The sequence below is a fragment of the Erithacus rubecula genome (assembly GCF_903797595.1).
Source record: "Erithacus rubecula genome assembly, chromosome: 1".
NCBI lineage: Eukaryota > Metazoa > Chordata > Aves > Passeriformes > Muscicapidae > Erithacus > Erithacus rubecula.
Genome location: NC_136658.1, coordinates 103,502,145 through 103,509,464, shown reverse-complemented (window position 1 = coordinate 103,509,464; position 7,320 = coordinate 103,502,145).

Genomic DNA, 7,320 nt, shown 5'->3' with positions numbered 1-7,320 from the left:
TGCACATTTCTAAATATCCTTCCAGAGCAAATGCCTAAAAGTCACAACCAAACTCAGGTGTGTGCTCACACACATTGGCGCTGTCCCTTCCATCAGGAAAAGCTGGTGCCCAGCACATTGCTTGGCTCTTATTTAATGTGGCTGATGATTGCTTTCCTTTTCACAGGATTAGTGTGAGACTAAATGTGCTTTTAGTCACTTTGGCATGCTGATTTACACACATTCTCACATTAATATTTTTGTCTTGACTTATTCAGACTGTGTCAGCAAGGGTGACCTATGTGAGCAGCTTCTTATAACAACTTCTTTTTGCCTCCTGGAAACCTCTGAGCCTCCTTGTACTTAGTCTCAGTTTTGTGACATGCTCCTCACTGCAACCCCACTGATTCTCATCACTTCCACATAATTTTCCTGACCATGCTTTTCTTCCTTATCCTGGCAGATCCTCTGCTGAAAGCTATGATGAAAGCTGCCTTTGGGAGTGGAGAAATAATTCAATCTGCTGGGAAAAAACTTCTCTACATCAGACAGTGAATGTTCTTCCACTCACATGATATTAGAGAAGCAGAAAAGAGTTAATATAAGCATTTTTGAAGGTAATTGATGAATTGAAGCAGAATCCAGACCTAGGTGTGGGCTTTGACTGCTGATAACACAATGGTATCATAATCAAACTCTATTTAACTGCCTGCAATTGCATCATATGACTGCAGGAGAATTTCTCCAAAGGCAGTCATGGAAGAACTCCCAGTCCCTTGTTTTTGTGCACTGCTTCAGCAGAACAGAAAATAACAAAAGGAGGCTTCCACCCAGCCCACAGGGAAAAGATGAACAGCCAGCCTGACCCTAAGCTCTCTGTCCTGTTTCCAGACCACTCATTTTTGTGGTCACCCATGATAAATAGCAGCAGCCAGACAGCTGATTTTATACTGTTTTTTGTTTCAAGGGGCCTTCACTGGCCTTCACTGCTGGAGGAAATAAGGCCATTTAAGCAGTTTTTTTCAGTCTCTGCATGTGACTTCCAGGAAGTCTACAGAGTTCAGCAGTATTTTGTGGGCCAGCACCACTCCTGTTTGAAAAGAACTAATCCTAAATCACTGATTCAAGAAGTGCTAAGCCAGAGAAGTCTACATTGAAACTGTAGTGGAAGAAACTCAATTTTTTTAAAAAATCTGTTCATTCATTTCGGTTTCAGGAGCTCAGGGAGAAGAAATCAGAATGGTAATCCCCAAAATCCTCACCTATTCCCAAAAGAGAGTAAGGACAAGACCTGGGACAGCCCCTTTGTATAAACACTTGGGATCACTTGGACAGCTTCTGGAGATTTAGTTTCTGGCCATCTCCCAGTCATGTTGCAAACTCCCCCTTCCAATAGAAGTGCCTTCTATTTATCTCTTCCTTTTTATTTTTTCTTTTGTTTTTAAAGTAAAGGTATGATCTGTGATACAGTCTTTATGGCTTGTATGAAAAAAAATCATTGCACATTACAACAAATACCAGAAAAATACAGATACTTATTAAACAAAGGAAGGCAGAAAACAGTAAAATAACAGTTTTATAACTGATCTGCCACTCTCCAGACAGCAAGATATCTTTCTTAAGTCAAAACTTAAGAAGATGAAGCCTTACCTCACAGTAAATACATCCTTTTACTGCCTGTGGATTGTTTTAAAATTGTTTTCCCAGAGTGATTTCTGTACAACTGAGATTTATCAGTCTGTGTTTGGAATACAGGGGAACATCCAGGAGTCCCACCAGCTCTCATAGTCCTTGGAGAAAGAGAGACATTTTGTTAAGAATGACTATTTAAGTCATTGAACTTGACTATTGTGAAGTTTTAAAAGAACATTTTTCTTTTTAATGTGGTTGGTACATTTTAAAAAATGAATGCTGGATTAACATTTGACAAGTAAAATCAATTTACTGGCAGCAAAAGGGCAAATCCGAAGACTGTATATATGGAATAAGAAGTGGGTGACATTTTTAAAACTGCACCTTCTTAAATCTTTTAGCCAGTTCTTACTGCATACCTGGGGATTAAAATTACTTACATGCAAGTTTATTATGCAAATGTAAGAATATATATTCTGTGATGTCTCACTTCCTACTGACCTCCTGTAAATCAGTATAAACAGCTAGGAACTGAAATCTAAAAAAAAAATAAAATGAGACATTTTCATTATATCCAGAAAAAAAATATTATTTTTTTTCCTCTAGACCTCTGATAAGTTGTTTTCAGACAACAAAGGACTGTCTGATGAACAAGCAGCTGAGTTGTGGGTAATAATGCTGAATGGTTTGAAAGATGTTGTTGTGTACTGCCTGACCTACATCTGAACTACTTTCAGCCTGGGAAGGGGGGAGAGGATTATACTCAGCATTCAAAAGTTTCTAAAGCACATCATATCTGGTACTCTTTGTTTTCAGTGTAAGCAACGTGTAAAAAATCTTACACAGGAATCCTGTCTTTCTAGGGAAAGCAGGGACAGTAGGCAAATAATTTCTTTAAATTATTTTCTATTCTTTATGATACCAATAACAGTTAGACAAACTTTTAATAGCTGTTGGTCTTTGTGGCTCTGTTTGTTCTATGTTAATGCTGTCCTAGAGAAAGCTGAATTAAAAGGTTGACAGTGTGCAGGAGCAAGCAGGACTCTCATCTACTTCACTGAGTAAGACTGTGAAAAGTCAGTACAAGATATCCTGAGAAAAAGTTGCAGATTAAATGAAAATTACTGGTGGGTTAGCTGCACCACCAAAGAAATAAAAAATATACAAGGTAAATTATGAAATTTAGAGTACTAAAATTGGTAACAGGTAGGAATAGATTGCAGAAGACATCTAAGAGAGTGAGACTGTATGTTTAAATTCACATAATAACAATTTCAGCTCAGCTGAGATTGCAAAGTGAGCTGTATCTTGTGTTTTCCAAGCATAAATGTTCAGTGATGTCTGACTGCTATGGTAGGCTCAAAACAGAGCTGTGCATGGTTAGAAGAGATCACTGCAAAAGCAGATTTCAAGCAATTCAGTGGAAGCAAAGTATAAATTTCATAGGCCATTGTGCACATCAGGATTTCAGACTCCTTCCAGTGAAAGTAATTATACATATCTGTATGTGGTAGGGTCAGTGCAGTGATCATCACCTGCATTTAGTCCACCAAAGTCTCATTTCACAGATTTTTTGGTTTTAATTGGAAAAGAGATATTGAATCTAGTTGAATGACCCAGTGTTAAGTGACTTGAGTGCTGCAGACCTAATATTTCATGAAAGAAATATGAAATTTCACTCCCATTGCAAGCAAAGACTTGTTGAGGCTACATATCAATCTTTGTTCCCATTCATGGAACAGACACGAAGGTTCAGTTCAGAAATCCTATTAGGAACTGTCCTGTTGAGTGTTGTAGAGCACAGAATTAAAGATATGGTTTAATCAACACCTGTTCATGTATTAAGGAATTTACATGTGTAGGTATGCATATACCTACACAGACTGGGGAGAATTATGTTCCTTAACAGGAAACCCAAGTTATACAGAAATGCCAGGAAATTAAATGCTTTGTACAAACTTACAACTTGGACTGGAGAACATTGTTCAATTTATCCTTTTTGCCAGACTAGACTGGATCAACCTGTTCATTTCTTTAATTCCAAAGTATACAGAATCCCTGAAACTGGACAGAAACTGCATTGTGTATCAGTGACCATCACTGAACTAGCACAGCTCCCTTCTTTGGGTAAGCTCCTTAAAAGACTGAGCAGCTCTGGAAAGGAAAGGAACCTGAAATAATCACTTCTTTTGAATAGAAATAACTGTGGCTCCTGTGCTGTGGTGTGACCTTCATGCTGTCAGGATGTATTAGGTGTGCTGAGAAGTTTACCAGACCAGACCTCAGGGGACTTTGGTGGAGGGATGCCTAAGCTGTGAATTCCTGACAGCCTTAGGCACTGAATTACTCAGTTCAGCCAGCTTGGTGGCCTATCTCAGCATGCACAGTAGCAAAACTTCAAGTACCTACTTAAGCTTCGTGTTGAAAACTTTGGTGCCTGTGCATGCTCAAGCAGAAAAGCAGCTTTTTATATATTTTTTTTTATTTTTTTATCCCCTCAGAGTTAAGTACATGAATGAAGCCTAAAATGAAACTGAAGTGCCACGATTCTTTTGTGAAGCTCTGCATAACTTCTCTGGAATGGAACTTGCCTCTTTCATTAGGAATGCCTGTCAGGATGAAAAAAGATTCAAAGGTCTTTGGTTTGCAAAGTGATATGAGCAGAATCTCAAGGTTGGTAGAACAAGTCCTGCTGAGAAAGCTGAAAGCAAAGGATGAAACATTTTAATTCTGCCTGCAGGGTCCCTGAGTTCCTCCAGTGCTCCTCAGTTTTGGTCTGTGCAGGACTCTTCTAATCAATCTGATCACAAGAACTTTGCACCCGTGTGTCTTTTGAGAAGGAGCACACACCAAACATTACTGCAATGTCTGCACCTCTCACTTCACTGCAAAGATAAGGGAATCTGGGGCCTTTGATTTTCTGTGGATTATGCAGACCAAAAATTAATGGCAACCTTATTGTTGACAACAAAGAAAAAATTTAAGACACATGTTTTGCAGATACATATCCCACTGAATTTCAGCATCAGTGCCTTCTGCAGTTTAGGAAATCATTACTTTTTTCAGATGCTTTAAAATGTGAAGGAAGCACATTAGCAATGCTTTATACAAATAGCAAATTTCAAACTTCAATTCAGATACCATACTGCAATATGATACCAGCTCTCTGTGAACACAATAATATAATAGAAAAAAAGGACTTCCTTAGGAAGAAAAAGTATAATTGGGAATACAGAAAACTAAAGCTGAAGAAAAGTATTATTAAAAAGGGCTTTGCCCTCTTTATCTTTCAAGAATGGATTGATGAGTCTAAATTCTTCAGCTGTTATTGTTACAGTACAAATATCAAATAATTTACCTTATGGATCAATTTGTAATCTTATTATCTAAACTCAGTTATGCAAATGGGCCATGAATGAACTTTTTCTCAGCTGTTAACATCAGTATAAAGAATAAATGTGAGTATGAGTCATGTTCCCTGTTGTACTGAGAGATCAATTAATATGAAGATTACCATTCCAAAGTACATTTTCATACAAGGTCTCTTAAGTGAGGTCTACTTATGTTAAGAAAATCTATTTGTGTAGCTGTTAACACTCAAACAAGTGGCATTTAAGGCCTAGTATTTATGCACTGCTAGGCACAAAAAAAAAATTGCAATGTCTCACAAATGGTGTAAATTATCAAAAGGGCAATACACTTATCTTCATTCTAAAACTCCTAATGTGCTACCTTGACATTAGTAATTAGACATTACCAGGGCTTTGTTGTTGTTTTACCTACTTTTCTCCTATCTTTCTGTAAGCCTTCTGTACAAGGAGTTTTGTTGCTTTAGAGAAGGCAGGCAAGAGAGCAGCTGAATCCAGTGGGATTTTTATTCTTGCATTGTTTTCTTGGGGAAGGTATATAAAAATGGACTTTGTGTATGAAGAAGATACATTACTTATTATTACTGTGGAAGGAATTGTGAATGCTCTGTTTGATTGTTCTTTCTGGTTTAAACCAGTGGAAGAGATGAATTTTTGTGGAGTTTTCTTAGTTTTTGGATTACCAGTTTATATTTTGTACTACCATAATGACTGTATAGTTTAAAATTGATTTCAATTATCAATTTTTTCTCCTCATTCTTGTTTGAAAAGGGACAATCTAATCAGAATTATTGACATGATTATCACAATAGCACCTGAAGAATAAAATCACAATTCCTCCTATCATCAAACAATATAAAATTCAGAGACATCAATTTGGCCTTCCCAGCTGTGTCATCTCAGTGCCTAAAAATTGTTTGTCTCTACTGGGGTGATGCAAAAACCTGTAATGAAGCAAATTGGCTTCCTGTATAGTTAATAGGATACCTTAAAAGTTTCTAGAGATTATTTCACAGCATGGTAAGAAACAGACATTTACGAAAATACAGAGGATTTAGGAGTCTGTTGAAGAAGGATGAGAATGTGAGAATAGGGAGCTGACTTCAAAGGCTGCATCTGTGCCCAGTCATAATCCACTCCTCTTTGCTGTGCAAAAACTTAGACAGGAAGCAGATGAGATGAAGGTCTGCTGGTGGCAGATGAAGAATCAGGTCACAGATTTATTTAGGTAGCTTACCCTTCTCCCTGATGAATCCCCTTCAAAAGTCTCAGTGGGTGTATGGACCCATGAAGAGAAAAACCTTGGATTCAGAGCTGCAGCAAAAGGGCAGAGCTCAGCACCCTCTCATGCTGTCTCTACAGTTTCCCAGTAACTTGCTCAGTGTATTATTGCTCTATTATCCTTTTGAGGCATGAAACTCTCACCAGTCCCTGTACATTATCCTTGGGAAGCTTTAGTGCTCAGAGCCATTAGCAGTGCTTAGAGCACTGACTCACTCTTTGAATGATCTTACTGCAGCCAGATCCTTAATTTTTGGGCAGCCCAATACCTAAAACTTTTGAATTGTGCCCTTAGGCTTATTCAGGAGCTGTTGAAATTGAGAACAAATATAAGGCCTTCTGCTTAAGTAATTGTGTGGGTTTTCTTTGTTCTTATTGTTTACATTGTTAAAATAACCTTCAGTGGAGTGGGGTTTTTAAAAATGTTTTATCACAGTGCATCACTTTCAATGTTCCCCAAGTGTAAGGACTCTGTACTTCTAAACACAAAAGGATTTAGCAATCAAACATAATAATAAGAAGATCAGGTCATATGTGAAAGAGAGATGTCACCATGAAGGAACAAAAGTACTCACATTTTCAGTGCAAAAGGTCTAAGGTCTCTATGAGTTTTGTAGAAACTGTCTTCCACTGAAAAAGGCACCATCAGAGGACAGCAAAGGAAAGAACCTGGAAAGTCCTGAGGCTAAGAGGGGCAACAGGCACTGGAATGAATGATGCCTTTGGAGCAGCTCCTGGTCATAAAATCAAAGCAGATTCTGTGAGCTGAAGGTTAAGGCTGGCCTGGAGACAACAGAAAAGGAAGAAAGGGTTTTTGGCAAACAGCTCTGTTGAGATTAAATAACAAAGAATGGTTGTAGGACAGGGCTGGGATTCTCTTTTCTAGTATAAATTCTTGGATTTCAAGCAGAGGAGGAGGTGGAAATTCCACGTGCTAATAATGGCTTAGGGTAGGAAAGATGGTGTACAGCATCAGCTCTTACTGCAACACTGAGGGGGAGGGAGAGTTTGGCATGTAAACTGCAAGGACATTTAAGCCAAATCTGCTAAAAACTGGAAG